At 51.3% G+C, this 13,152-nt stretch overlaps 1 protein-coding gene across 5 annotated transcripts in view; it reads left to right on the top strand.

Annotated features, from left to right (window-relative positions):
* Positions 1-11,130: 11,130 nt before the first annotated feature.
* Slc2a9 (solute carrier family 2 member 9) overlaps positions 11,131-13,152 on the top strand; it is a 173,382-nt gene continuing 171,360 nt past the window's right edge. For all 5 annotated transcript variants that reach the window (XM_071614140.1, XM_071614142.1, XM_071614141.1 and 2 more), the window contains exon 1: positions 11,131-12,048. The gene's annotated coding sequence lies outside the window, so the exon portion shown is untranslated. The remainder of the gene's footprint in view (positions 12,049-13,152) is intronic.

The raw sequence follows: 13,152 nt of genomic DNA, 5'->3' as shown, positions 1-13,152 counted from the left end.
TGTGAGGAGGGTGGCTACCAGGAAACTGCCTTGCAATTATCTTGTTTAAGATGAGCAGAGAAGATATTCACTCCCTGCAGGAATAACCTGAGTTTCCAGGGAGGTCTCTTTTTACTGGGAAATAATGAACATTATTCTAGTTCAGGGTTGGGCTAGTGTGCTGGCACAGACTTCTGGCTTCTCACCTTCCTGACCCTGTTCGAAATCCCCTATTCTCAGCTGCTTTCTGGGGCAGAGAGAGGAGTAAGTTGCAATGACTCTCCCAAGACGTGCTGATGGCTGATATGGATGGAGTTTCTCTTCTTCCTCAGGTCACCTTGGCGAAAGCAAGCTCTTCCCCACTCGAACCCCAAGAAAGGTGGACTAGGGGATATCTTTGCCCATATAGTGGAGTTTTTAGGCAAGGAGCATTTCTCAAGGTGTGCTCCAAGACTGCCCGGATCTGAAACTCCTTACCGAAGTGTTTATTCCAGTTTGGCAGCAGCTGTGGCAATGAAGCCTCAACTACCCTGCACCCATCGGTCTCACTCCTAAGTCTATACGGGAGCATGGAGTGTTTGTGTGCATCCAAAGAAACAGATAAGGTTATTGGGGTAGTGCTGTTCAAAAGATTCCAAGGCTGGAATCAACCCAGCTGTCCATCAACAGGAGAACCGGGGAACAAATGTGGTCCATCCATATTCAGCAATAAAAGTAAATAACTTTGGATGAAGAGAATGCATTCAGCTTGCTGAGCAGAAAATCCAGGCAGAGAGTGAGTCCACTCATAGGAAGCTCAAGTGCAGGAGAAACCATGATGGCAGAGTTAGACCACTGGTGCCTGGAGGATGGTGGAGTTCTTGCTCAGGAAAGGCACGCGGGAGACAGCTGGGGCATGGGACACGCTCAGCACCTCCTTCTGAATGGTGTGTTTTTTTAGATTTGTGCCTACATGTGCAAACTTGCCTGAGCCATGTCCTTAAGATCCATACCTTTATTAGACACACATGCCCCTCTCGACTTCATCCAAGACCCACCATGGTGGAATCTCAGCCCGGGGCCTGGGGGGCAGTCCTTTGCACCCCTGATGGGTGCCCACTAACCATGTTGGAGCTGAGCAATTTTGAGTGAAGTGTTTTGATCATTTCCTAAAATCACAGTAGGCCTCTCTGGCTTTTCCTTAGTTAGTCACTAGCAAATAAGATCAGTGAGATACTTCTCATCTGTTACAATTGGGGCAGTAGGACCCTGTGACCAAACTTGTTACCATTTTTACCCAAGATAGAAGCCACACTGTCATGGAAATAGAGGCAGGGGGATCTTTCCCATTTTTTAAAAAATTGAAAACCGAAACCAATTATTTCCATTGTTAATAGACAAATAAGTATTTTAGATTTATAATCAGGCTACATGTAATTTTTGAATCTGTCCCCTTCTCTCCGAGTGTCCTACAGTGCAGTCAACAAGAGGAGGAGCAGCTGACTATTGCCAAGACTGGCACCTGGGCAAGGCCCACTTCAGAGCCCAGGCCATGGTCGGCAGCCTGCCCTTCCTTCCTGGTGGGTGAGAGGCTGCTCCTCGGGTCCCTGCGTGTGGCTGCTGGGAGCATGGCAGCTTACCTCTTAACAGCCAGCGAGGCAGAGTCCCCTGCAAGACGGAAGTCACAACTTATGCCACGTCGTCAGCCATGTGACCAGGCGCACCCCTCACCTGTGCCATCTGCAGAAGCAGGTGGTAGGTCTGTCTGTCTGCCCCCAGGGAAGGAGACCCACAACCCACACACAGTTCCAGATCACTTGCAGTTGTACGTGTGTGTCCATTCGATTATGTGTTAAACTGGTTCTATGTGCATTTAGCGATTACCTCTAAGCCTACAATAGCTTTCATGATTTTTATATTTTAAATCTGAAATGAGTTCTTTGGATGCAAGTGTGCCCAGAGGCAGCCAAGCAGAAAGAAAGTCACTGCTCTCTGTGTTCAAGGTTGTGTAAACTCTGGACCTGGGTCAAGAGGTATCTGCTGCGTACAGAGGCCCCATTTCAAAAGGTTAAATATTCTTAGCTCGTTGGTAAAGTTAGTGAGTGAAGTTTAGGAGTTTTATTCATGTATGAATCTCACTTTCTTGCCACGTTTCTTGTGTTTTGTTTTCGTTCCCATTGTGGACAGCCTCTTTATTTTTAAATATGATTCTCATGGATCATTGCTGTCACCCAGGAACTGGGCTGACTTTTGGATGCATACCAAGTCTCCTGATGCTTTGCTGAACTCCCACTAATTCTAAGAATTTTAGTATTTATTTTCTTATGATTTCTTGGTACATAATGTTGACATTTGGAAACTCTGCCAGTTTTTATCTCCTCCTTCCCGGAGGCCATAAGCCCAATTGAAATCTCGTGGGAGAAAGTTCTTTAAAAAGCTTTAACACTCAGAGTTATAAACCTCAGACGACTATCGAGTTTCTTAGCCTCCCTGTGTCTCCTTAAGCATCTTCCTCAGAGAGCTATTGTGAGGACTCGATAAGATAACACTTGCTGGCACAATATTCACCTCCAAGCTCATAAATGGACAAAGCATAATAATTACAATAGGAACTTAAACGGCAACAACGGGGAAGAGACAAGTTGATAACACCATGCTGCAGGGAGGGGTCAGGTGACAGATGGCGGTGACATCTATGGAGGATCCTCCCCCAGGGACAGAGCTGTCAGTCCACAGCCTTAGGAGATAAAATGGTCCCAGACCCCATAACTAACTGGGAGGCAAGTGGGACTCGGTCCAGCTGACCTTGCCCCAGAGCCCGTGCTGGCCCTGCTGGCCATCATCCCGGGGAGAGGACTGAATGTTCACTCAGCCCGAGGCTCTCACTCCCAGCTGCACCTCGGGATGTTGGGGGATCTCCAGCAGTGGCCATCAATGTGGAGGCGCTCTGACACCGTACCTTCTCATGCCTCCCAGGTGATTGCAATGGTCAGGGTGGCGAGCCTCAGATGTCCCCAGTACCACGTCTGTAACTCATACGTTTTGGGCAGTAGTCATGGAGGCCTGGCTCCCAATTCCAGATGAATCCAAGAACATCCACCCTGTCTTTGTAATAAGTTAATGTATCCATTGCTGTGAGGTTAATTTTATGTGTCAACTTGGATGGGCCACAGTGCTCAGCAACGTGGTCAAATATTACTCTGAGTATTTCTATGAAGATGTTTTTTTTCAATGATATTAATATATAACTCTGGACTCTGAATACAGCTAGGTGGGCGGGTCTCACCGCATCAGTGGAAGGCCCGCCTCTGAGGCGGGTGGGGTGATGCAGTCAACCACCCAGGGGCATGTGTGGCTTCAATTAAGTTCCTAGCTGGCCACGACTCAGATGCTCTGCCCACAGCACCAGGCCAGGGTGAGACCCAGGGTGGTGAATGACTGAGCTGTGTAGCTGCCGCTGCTGCGGTTTTAAGTATCTGACTACCTTGCCGGAGGGCCCGGCACAGGGAGCTAGGAGGCCACAGCAGCCCTTCTCTGCTGAGAATCCTCCTCTGTGCTCACTGCCAGATGTGCACATTCGCACCACAACCTCTGCCCACTGGCATGCACCCAGGCAACCACAGCCATGGGTGACAGTTGGGGCACAACGTCTGGTCTTGGGGATTGGCCCTCTGAGCAGGCTTGTTAAGAGGGGTCGTGAGTAAGCGGGGAAAGTGAACTAGGGGCTGGGTGACACTTCAGTTTCTTTGTCTGCAAATGAGGACGTTAAAGCCACTGAGATTCTTCGGATCCCCTGGGATGGCGTATAGACATGGTTATGGACCGTCGGGTCTTTGGAAACCGACGTCTCCTCTCCTGCTTGTCCTACATCTCAGGGGAGTTCCTGGGAGGATGCTAAACGCTAAGAAAAAATGGGCAGTCAGGACTGTGCTGAGATGCAGGTGCTTAACCTTTAGGGGACACACACTGGGCTAGAGGCCAGTGGGGCAGCTCGGCCGGGGCCTGAATCTCCAGCTGAGCACTGGGGTCTGCAGGCAGTTCCCAAGGCAGTGCTGCCTGGGGTGCAGCTGCCAGCAAAGGGCGGGAAGGAGGAGGCCAGGGCGGCTCCGCCCCACAAAGCCAGGGTGGGCAGATCTTGACAGACTGAGACAGAGATGGCCTTTATGGGTGCCAGCAGGGCGGGGCGGGGGGTGGGCAGGGCTCAAGACCCTATTCCCTCCAATTCCTTCCATTCATTCTTTTTTTTTTTTTAATATTTTTTAGTTGTTGATGGATCTTTATTTCATGTGCTTATTTGTAGGTGGTGCTAGGAATCGAACCCAGTGCCTCACACGTCTGAGCCACACCCCCAGCACCCCCCATTCATTCTTTTAACCCTTCCTTCCACAGAGTGCGTAGCGCTGCCTTCCTTTCCTGTGGCTGCTGTAACAAATCACCACAAACTCGGTGGTTCAGGCATGTCTGACCTGCCGCAGGTCGAAGCCCCTGATGTGCCTCGCTGGGCTGAAATCCAGGGGTCGGGCGCTTCTTTTTCGAGCTCTGGGCTGCGTCTGCTTCCTTGTTTTCCAGGCACCAGAGTCTGCAGACCTTAGCTCTTGGCTCCTTCTCACGTCCCATCTCTTTCTCCCACTCTTAAGGACCCTTATGATGGCACTGCAGCCAGCCCAGCAACACAGCGTCCTCCCATCGTAAGGTCAGCAGGTGCCAATGCTCTCTGCAGCTTTGATTCCCCCTTTGCCAGGTAAGGTGACAGATTCCCGGATCCTGGGATTCGGGTTTGTACATCTTTCAGGGAGGTGAGGGCATTGCGTTCTTGCCACCAGTCCCTGGGCTGTGCCAACACTGTGCGTAGTGTACATGGGACAGATGGGAGCTGGTCTCCTCCCTCCTGGGGAGGGTACAGGAGGAGACAAGTAGAACAACGTAGCAATGAATATCAAGTGGCGATAAGTGACAAGGAAACCTTGCTGTGTCCAAGGATGGAGGGTGAAGGGTGCTGTGTGTGGCCTTTTCAAAGCACATCGTGAAAAGCCTCTGTGAAGGTCACATCTGAGCAGAGACCTGGGTGTTAAGAAGGACGCTCCAGTGGGGGTGCTGTATTCCAGGCAGGGCAGGGCAGGGGAGGAAGTGCAAAGGCCCTGAGGTGAGTTGAGGGAGTTAGGAGAAGACCAGCCATGTGGAAGGGGGAAGTGGAAGGAGACGATGAAGGCAGGGGTCAGGTCATTCGTCAGGACACTGTGCACCAAGTGGCTTGGGTTTTGGTTCAGAGAACAATAGAAAATGGCTCCCCTCAGTTTGCAGGGGAGCGTGGGTATGGCAGTGAGGGCTACAGTGATGTGGGCAAGGGACACCTGGCTGGCTGAGGGTGGAGGGTGACCTTGGGCAGCCGTGGGGAGGGTTCTAGCAGCACAGCCCATGGGACTATGCCCAGTCAGGTGGCAGGTGAGAGGAAGAGAGGGAGGGGAGAGGGTTGGACTCCTGCCCAGAGCCGCTGCAGGGCTGTCTGCCCCGCTGACGGAGGCTGATGGAGCCCGGGGAGAACAGAATGGGTGAGAACCAAGGTGCTCTCCATGGGCACAGGCCTCTCAGGAGGGGCAGAGCAGCCTGGGGACAGAGCCTCGGTCGGGAGGCGTGAGCTTGAGAGCCTGTCGTGGGGGACAGAGGTGGATCCTCTGGGGCCTTAGGCCCAGCAAAGGACAGAGAAGCAGATCCCATCCCACCTGGACAGGTCTGAGGGACGTGGTAGAACCGTGGGGGGAGGAAGTAGCCCTGACTCTGGAGGCTCATGTCCATGTCCCTTGAGTAGCAGAGGGAACATGGGCCTGAGGCCACAGCAACGGCCACGCGCTTCGGCCTCATGGCCCCGCGCTGCCCCAGCTTTGCCTGTGTGAACCGCTTGCTCCTCTCGCAGCTCGTGGTATTCAGAGGGCGGCCTGGACAGCCAGAACCAGCTCAGGGACGTGGGGGCCGTACAGGCCCAGGGCAGAGACCAGGCTTGGGAAGCGGCTGCTCTGAGTGTCACCTCACCTCTCCTTGCCCTGGGACCTGGGCTCACACCTGGGTTTCATGGGGAACCCTGCAGGGGGTGCTGAGCCCAGGCAAGGACTTTGCCCAGGGCCCCGCACACAGCAGGGGCTCAGGGGCTGAAGACAGGAGTGTGGGAGAACTCACTCACCTGGCTTTCCTTATTTCTCTACAAAATCAGGAAGGAAAACGGGGGGACGTGGGATTCACAAAGTCTCCTGAATGGATCTCAGTCTATGCGATGCTTTTTGTGAGTGTGGGCTCCAGGGGGTGAACCCAGACTCACTTCCTCCTGAGCTACTCCCCTAGCCCTTTTTATTTTTTAAGACACAGTCCCTCCAAGTCCTTAGGCCCTTTCTAAATTGCTGAGGCTGGTCTTGAACTTGGGATCCTCCTGCCCAGGTCTCCCGAGTGGCCGGGTGTACAGGTGTGTGTCACCATGCCCAGCTGCAGTTTTTTTTTTTTTTTTACTAAAGCCCTGTTCTTCTTTCTTAACTTGACTCTTGGAGGACAAACAGGATTTTAAGTGAAGCTTCAAATTTTGAAATCAGAAGAGAACAATGCCCCACAGGAGGGAGTAAGACGCACATATTCTTCCCTGTGCTCTCTTCCTGCCTTGTTGCCCACTGAAGTTGAGTGGGCGCGCCCCCTGCAGAGGCCCCTGGGGCGCAGCACAACAGGAGGAGCTTGCAGCGGACCCTGTATAGGAGCCTCTTTGGAGCCCAAGCAGCAGCTGATCTTCTGTTTCCATAGGAAAAGGAGTGATGGTGGGGTCTTGTGGGGGGACTGGGACTGGGAAGAGGAGACATGGCCTTGAGGATCCTCAGCCAGGAGCCACAGGGGGCTCTGGTGAGTTTCCCCTGCACCTCCTCCTGGGTTCCGAGTGGAGGGGCAAGCAAGAAGGCAGGACGCCACTCCCTGACTGGTCACCCCTGCTCCATTCTCAGGGCTGCTCCAACTTCCGGCACAAGAGCATCAATTATGTCAAGGCAGCACATTGGAGCTGGCCCTGAAAACCCCCCACAGCGACGTGGGCACCTGGCTCTGCGGTTTGCCTCCTCCTGCCCTCCAGCACTCCTCCTACTGTCTTGTGTTGAACTTCATGAACAACTATTGGGAAACAGGTAAAAGAGCTTGAGTCCACAACAGCTGAGTAACGTCCAGAGCCAAGTCTTGCTCAAGAACACTCTGGTAATAGTCCGCCCACCTATAATTACAGTGTATTCCTCAGCCATTAACTTTCATGAGCGTGTTCCGTGAGCCAGGCATTGTGCTGAACAGACAGATGCCCTGGTTCCTGCAGAGCACAGCTCCCATTGTCCTGGAGAGGGCAGCCCAACGCCAAGTCAGCAGGCAGGATTGTAAGAGTGACAGGTGCAACAGAGGAGGACCCGGGAACAAAGGGAAGGTCGGCTAGAAACGCAGAATCCTACAGGCACCAGGGGGCGCTGTCGGGCCGGCAGATAGGAGAGCAATGAAGGCCAGCAGGGCAGGAGTCCTGTGGGAGAACAGGGCTTGAGATGCAGCCGACCTGGAATCAGGGAGCTGCTGATAGATGCATGAGGTAAAAAGGAAGCAGAAGGGACCAAGGGCATTGCTGAGGGTTCTGGCTAAACAAGGAAGCTGCAGGGCTTTTTACTGAGATTTTTGGGTCAATAAGGGATGGGGAAAGGAAATATTTGAGGTGGAAACTCAGGAGGCTGTGATTATCCAGAGGTGATGGCAGATGCACCATTGGAAATGCGAGTCTGGAGCTTAGAGCTGTCTCCACTCGACATTTTTGTCCAGATTTTGCCCGTAAATGCAAATGTTTCTGATTATTCTTCCTGATTGGCATTGACAAAACCCCTTGGCCAATCAATAGCAGCATTTCCCTGCCTAAGACTGTGTCAGTCTGCACTGGGAGACAACCTCCCTCCCACCCGCCATCAGGCAGCAGCTGCAGTTGCTACTTGCTTAAGGTCCAAAGTCCTAGGGTCCTCTGCTGTGATGCATGCAAATTTTGTAGGTCAAAATTTGGTAAGTCAAAGCGGGTGTTGATGGGGGCAGCCATATGCCAGTGGTGGGAACATAAGGTAAGGGAATAATTCTATAAAATGGGCCCACTGTGCTGACCCCCACATGCTTTCTTTTCCAAGGAACAATTTACCTGCAGCTCTGCCAGGCTTAAGAGGGCAGGGCATGTCAACAAACCACCTTTTATCTGCAGGAGAAATTCAGGCCTGAAATAATTCCAATAAGAGGATCACAAGTTACCCAGAAGGGTGGGCTTCTGTGGACCTTACACAGATCAGATCCCAGAACTCAGGGAAATAAGGATAATTCCCCCGACCATAAAATCTGTAAGAACAGGTTCCAGTTGGAACCAGTTAGCATAGGCCCAAGTGACCTAGACAGGTCACGGCAGTGGGGACTTGAAAGTCTGATGTCATCCTGCTGTTAGTTAAGAGTCAAGGGGTGGAACTGGATGGGACTCTCTGGAAACTTCCCTGGGACCCTACAGTAAAACTGAAGTGTGGGAGGGGTGTGCTGTCCCTCTCCTCTCTGAGGGGACCCACTCTCTCCCTGAGAGTACCTTTGCCCCTTTCCCGTCCCTCTAATAAACTCATGCCTGCTTCTCTGAGTGACATGTCTGAGGTCTTTCTGACTTGATCACAGGAATTGGGGTTTGAAGTGGGGCTTTTCATGCTGCCTCAGTTTCCCAGAAGTTCCCTGGCCTGTAACAGTAGGACAGGGACCACCTGTCCCGCAGGCGTCAGGACTCAGTGTGGCCCTGGCCTCAGCGGCCTCCCCTGGGATGTGATATTGCTTCTTGCTCCCTGGGCAGGAGGTGGAAGTTCTAATTCCTGCTGATCTTTCTTATGCCTATGACTGTCACTCTACAGATGAAGGAATCATGGCCAAATCCAAAGTTCTGAAGCTGTCCCCCGCACCACCCTACCCGTAGGAGTTCAATAGTTTGAGGTCTTCTATTTAGGTCGCTAGTCCATTTTGAGTTCATGTTTGTATGTGCTGTAAGGTGGAGTCCAACCCCATTCTCTGGCATGGAGGTAGCCAGTTTCCCAGCACCATGTTAAAGACTGTCCCTAGGCCAACGTTTAGCATCGGCAGCCTTGTTGAAGATCATGGGCCACATGTGCAAGTCAAGCATTTACTGCTGGGCTCTCTGTTGTGTTTTGTGGGTCTGTCCTCATGTCTCACCTCCCTGTCTTTGTTACTTTGTTTCATAGCATGTTCTGAAATCAGGGAGCATGAGTCTCCAACTTTGTTCTCTTTCAAGATCATTTTGGCTTGTAATTCCATACAAATTTTAATATGAATGTTCCTATTTCTGCCAAAAAATGTAATTGGGATTTCATAGAGATTGGATTGAATCTGTAGATTGCTGTTAAAGAAGATCTCTATCTTCTTTGACAACTTCTCCCTCCTCCCCCCCTCCCCCATCCTCTCCCTCCCCCCATCCTCTCCCTCCCCCTTCCCTCCTCCTCTTCCCTCTCCCCCCCCCCCCTCCTCCCTCTCTCCCTGTTTGGTCATTTTCAGTATACAAGTCTTTCACTTCCCTGGTTAAGTTTAAATTCCTAGGTATTTTATCCTTTTTTGTGCTGTTGTAAAAGTTTTTTTTCTTAATGTCATTTTTTTAATTGGTCACCGTTACTGTAGAGGAACACAACTGATTTTGGGGTGTTGATTTTGTATTCCAAAACTTGGCTGAATTCATTTGTTCTAAGTGTTCTGGTGGAATCCTCGGGGTTTTCTAAGTACAAGAGCATGCCGTCTGGGAACAAAGAGAGTTTTCTTCTCCTTTTCCAACTCCCTTTTCTTCCTCTTTCTCTCCTGCTGGTGTTGCAGAACTTCCACTGGTGTGCTAAGGGTTCACTAGTGGTGAGGATGGGCATCCTGCCTGCTCCTGATCTTGGAGGATCAGGCTCAGTTTCCCCATCGAGGACGATGGGAGTTGTTAGCGTCTTGTGCCACTCTTTGTCATGCTGTGGTAGTTTCCTTCTATTCCTAGCATGTTTTTATAAAAGCTGGCCAGATCCTGCCAATGCCTTCTCTGCCTCTGTTGAGATGATCATGTGCTTTTTGACCCTCCTTTTGTCACAATGACTGATTTCTATGTGTTGAACCATCCTTCCATTCCAGGCTCACACCCACCTGGCTACAAGGAGCAGACTTTCACTGTGCTCTCAAATTTGTTCTGCTAGTGTTTTGTTTAGGATCTTTGGGTCAGTACTTATAGGAATATTGGTCTTCAGTTTTCTTTTCTCATTGTGTCCTCCTCTACTTTTGTGTACCTTTGTCAGGGTAAATCTGGCCTGGCAGGATGGGTGTGGGAGGGGCTTCTTCTCTTTAGTTCTGTGGGAGTGTTTGAGAAGAGCTGTGTTCCTGCTTCTTTCAATGCTTGTAGAATTCTCTGGTGCACGTGTTTGGTCCTGAACTTTCCATTGCTGGCAGGTATTTGATTACAGCATTCGTCTCCTCACTAGTTACAAGTGAGCTCAGATTTTCTATTTTTTCATGATTCAGTCTTGGTAGATTGTCTGTTTCTATGAATTTATCCATTTCTTCTAGGTTATTCAATTTTCTGCTCTTTTTTTTTTATTCAAAGTTATACACTAGTAGAGTATATCTGAGCATGTCATGCCAAATAAAATTATTAGCATGATTTCAAAAGGATAGTCCAGCAGAATACAGCAAGAGCTACTTTGCAGTTGTGGGATGCAACTCAAAACCCACAAGCCACTGTCTGCACTTTATTTTAAAATGAAGTTCAATTTTCATGATCAAATGTTTCCACGATTAGAACAGAAAAACACAAGAGATTTAGAAATAAATTGAAAATGTAAAAGGAAGCAAAACCGAACACATTTCTGGGAAATACCACGAACAGTTTTTGGTATTCGGCTCATAATCATTTGTTTGTTTACCGAGTACCTTGGCTGCCCCTGCAGGGGACATGGACACTGCTGTTCAAACTGCAGGGCCTGTTCAGGCGGCCACCTCCCTGCAGTTTCTTACAAAGGGCGGGTTCTGTTCTTGGCAAGAGAAGTCATCCAGACTTCTGTGACCTCCAGGCCTCTGGGCTGCCCGGCCCCTTCCGTTCTGCTCCGTAGCCAGGCCTCATTTCCTTTCCCTCCTTCTCTTGTTTGGCCTCTGTGGGGACAAGCAGGGGCAAGCGAGTCCCCAAGTCTTTTCAGTTCTAATGAAAAGTCCCAGTGCCAGGGGCTGGGCGAGTTGCCTTGGCATAGGAGAGTGGACCAGGGCCAGCACCCCAGCTGGACAGACTCCCGGCAGAGCTTCCCTCGCCAGCACACGGAGAAAAGGGTCTGGCTGGAGAATCCGCGTCCCCTGTGCCACCTATTGAAGGTGACACCCCGTGAGTACTGCTTAAAGGGTGGCTTCATCTCCCTCCAACTCAAGTCACAAAGACAGGACATCTTGCAGTCAGTCTTGCTGCTGGAAGGAAGATGTCGAACTGAGATTTGTCTGTGGCTTGGCCGACAGCCAGCGGACACCACAGGTCGCACAAGAAGCCTGTCACTTAGAATGCTTTCAGAGGCTCCTGACCAAATGGACCCCAAGGGTCCGGATAGGAGGGCTCACCTTCTTCTCTCCAGAGTCTAATCACTCAATCTCTAAATGGTCCTAACACCAACAGGAGCTGAGAGCTGGCTGGTCTAGGAGAGTTCCGGTCTTCTCTGCTCCTGGGCTCTTAATCAAATTCTCTAAAATTTAGAAGAAATTCTAACTCTATTGTGCTGGTGAGAGCGCAGTAACTGCAGTTCAGTTTCTCTCACGTTTGGAGGGCAGCCTGGGGTGGGAAAAGATGGAGGAGGGGTCTGCCCCACTTCAGTTCCAGTTCCTGGCTGTGTGACCTCAAGCAAGTAATTTGAGCTCTCTGAGCCTTTGTTTGTTCCTGTATTGCAAGAAAGCCAAAGCAGTTGAAGAAACCCTTGCACGGCAGATGATGAAGGCCAGCTTTCTCAAGGGAGGTGAGCAGATGATGAAGACCAGCTTTCTCAAGGGAGGTGAGCAGATGATGAAGACCAGCTTTCTCAAGGGGAGGTGAGCAGTAACTGGAAAGTAAGCTAGTTCCTCGCAGGGCTCAGGGCTGTTTCCCTTCCAGGGCTCTTGCTTGGCATCGCTCCATGCTTAATTCTGAAGATCACTCAAACAGTTACAGTTAAATGCAGATCAATATCAGTTCTCAAAAACAGAAGCCACTGCCACTTACTCAGCTGGCTGAGCGTCAGCTCTGAGCCTGCCACAGGCGCTGGGTTTAAAGACCTGGATCCCAGAGGGGCATGGGGCCTCTGCCTGGGGCAGCTCACAGGCTGCTTAGGAAAGTCCAGCCAGTGAGTGGGACCCGGTCATGTGAGGAGAGCAGGCGAAGGGAGGGCCTTGCTGTGACACTGCATGACAAAGCAGCAGTGGAGAAGAGGCCAGGGTGTGGGAAGCCCAGGGCTGCTCTGTGCCTAGGGCCAGGGTATGGTTGGGGCATGGCCAGGACGGGGGTGCTGCTGGCACGACGCTGCCCAGAAGAGGCCTGAGTAAGGGCCGCCCTTCCCTTCCCCTTCCCCTCCCCCTCCTTCTCTTAGTCTTTTGAGTCTTCATCCAAAAGGAAGTGGGAGGCGTTGAAAGCTTTGGAACAGAGCCGTGAAGGCATTATCAGTCTTTGAGGTAGAGTTCTCCATGGATGCTTCTCTACAGAAGCAGAGGGTGGAGACTGGCCATCGGGAGACCCACAGGCTGACGTCCTGGTGCAGAGGCCAAGGGCCTGGGCCAGGTGGGATGGAGGACTGGGTTGGTCAGTCCTTCAGCACTGAATCGAATACCTCGATAATCAAGTTGTAAAGAGAAGAGGTTTAGCTTGGCTCGGTTTTGGAGGTTCAATCAGTGGTCGGCTGGCCCCGTTGCTGTGGGCCCGTGGTGAGGCAGCGCATCATGGAGGGAATGTGGGGGAGCAGGGCTGCCCACCTCATGGACAGGGAGCAGGAAGAACAGGACAAGGAGAGGACCTTTTCCCCACGGTCCCCCTAGAGAGCGCACCATTCAACAGCTTAAAGTCTCCCAGGAGACCCCACAACTTGAAGCTTCCACCAGCTCCCAACAGCAGCTCACTGGGGACCAAGCTGCTAACACAGGGACTTGGGGGACATTGAAGACCCG

The sequence above is a fragment of the Marmota flaviventris genome, chromosome 7 (assembly GCF_047511675.1).
Source record: "Marmota flaviventris isolate mMarFla1 chromosome 7, mMarFla1.hap1, whole genome shotgun sequence".
In the NCBI taxonomy this organism is placed as follows: domain Eukaryota; kingdom Metazoa; phylum Chordata; class Mammalia; order Rodentia; family Sciuridae; genus Marmota; species Marmota flaviventris.
This window is presented reverse-complemented; position numbering and strand designations above follow the sequence as displayed.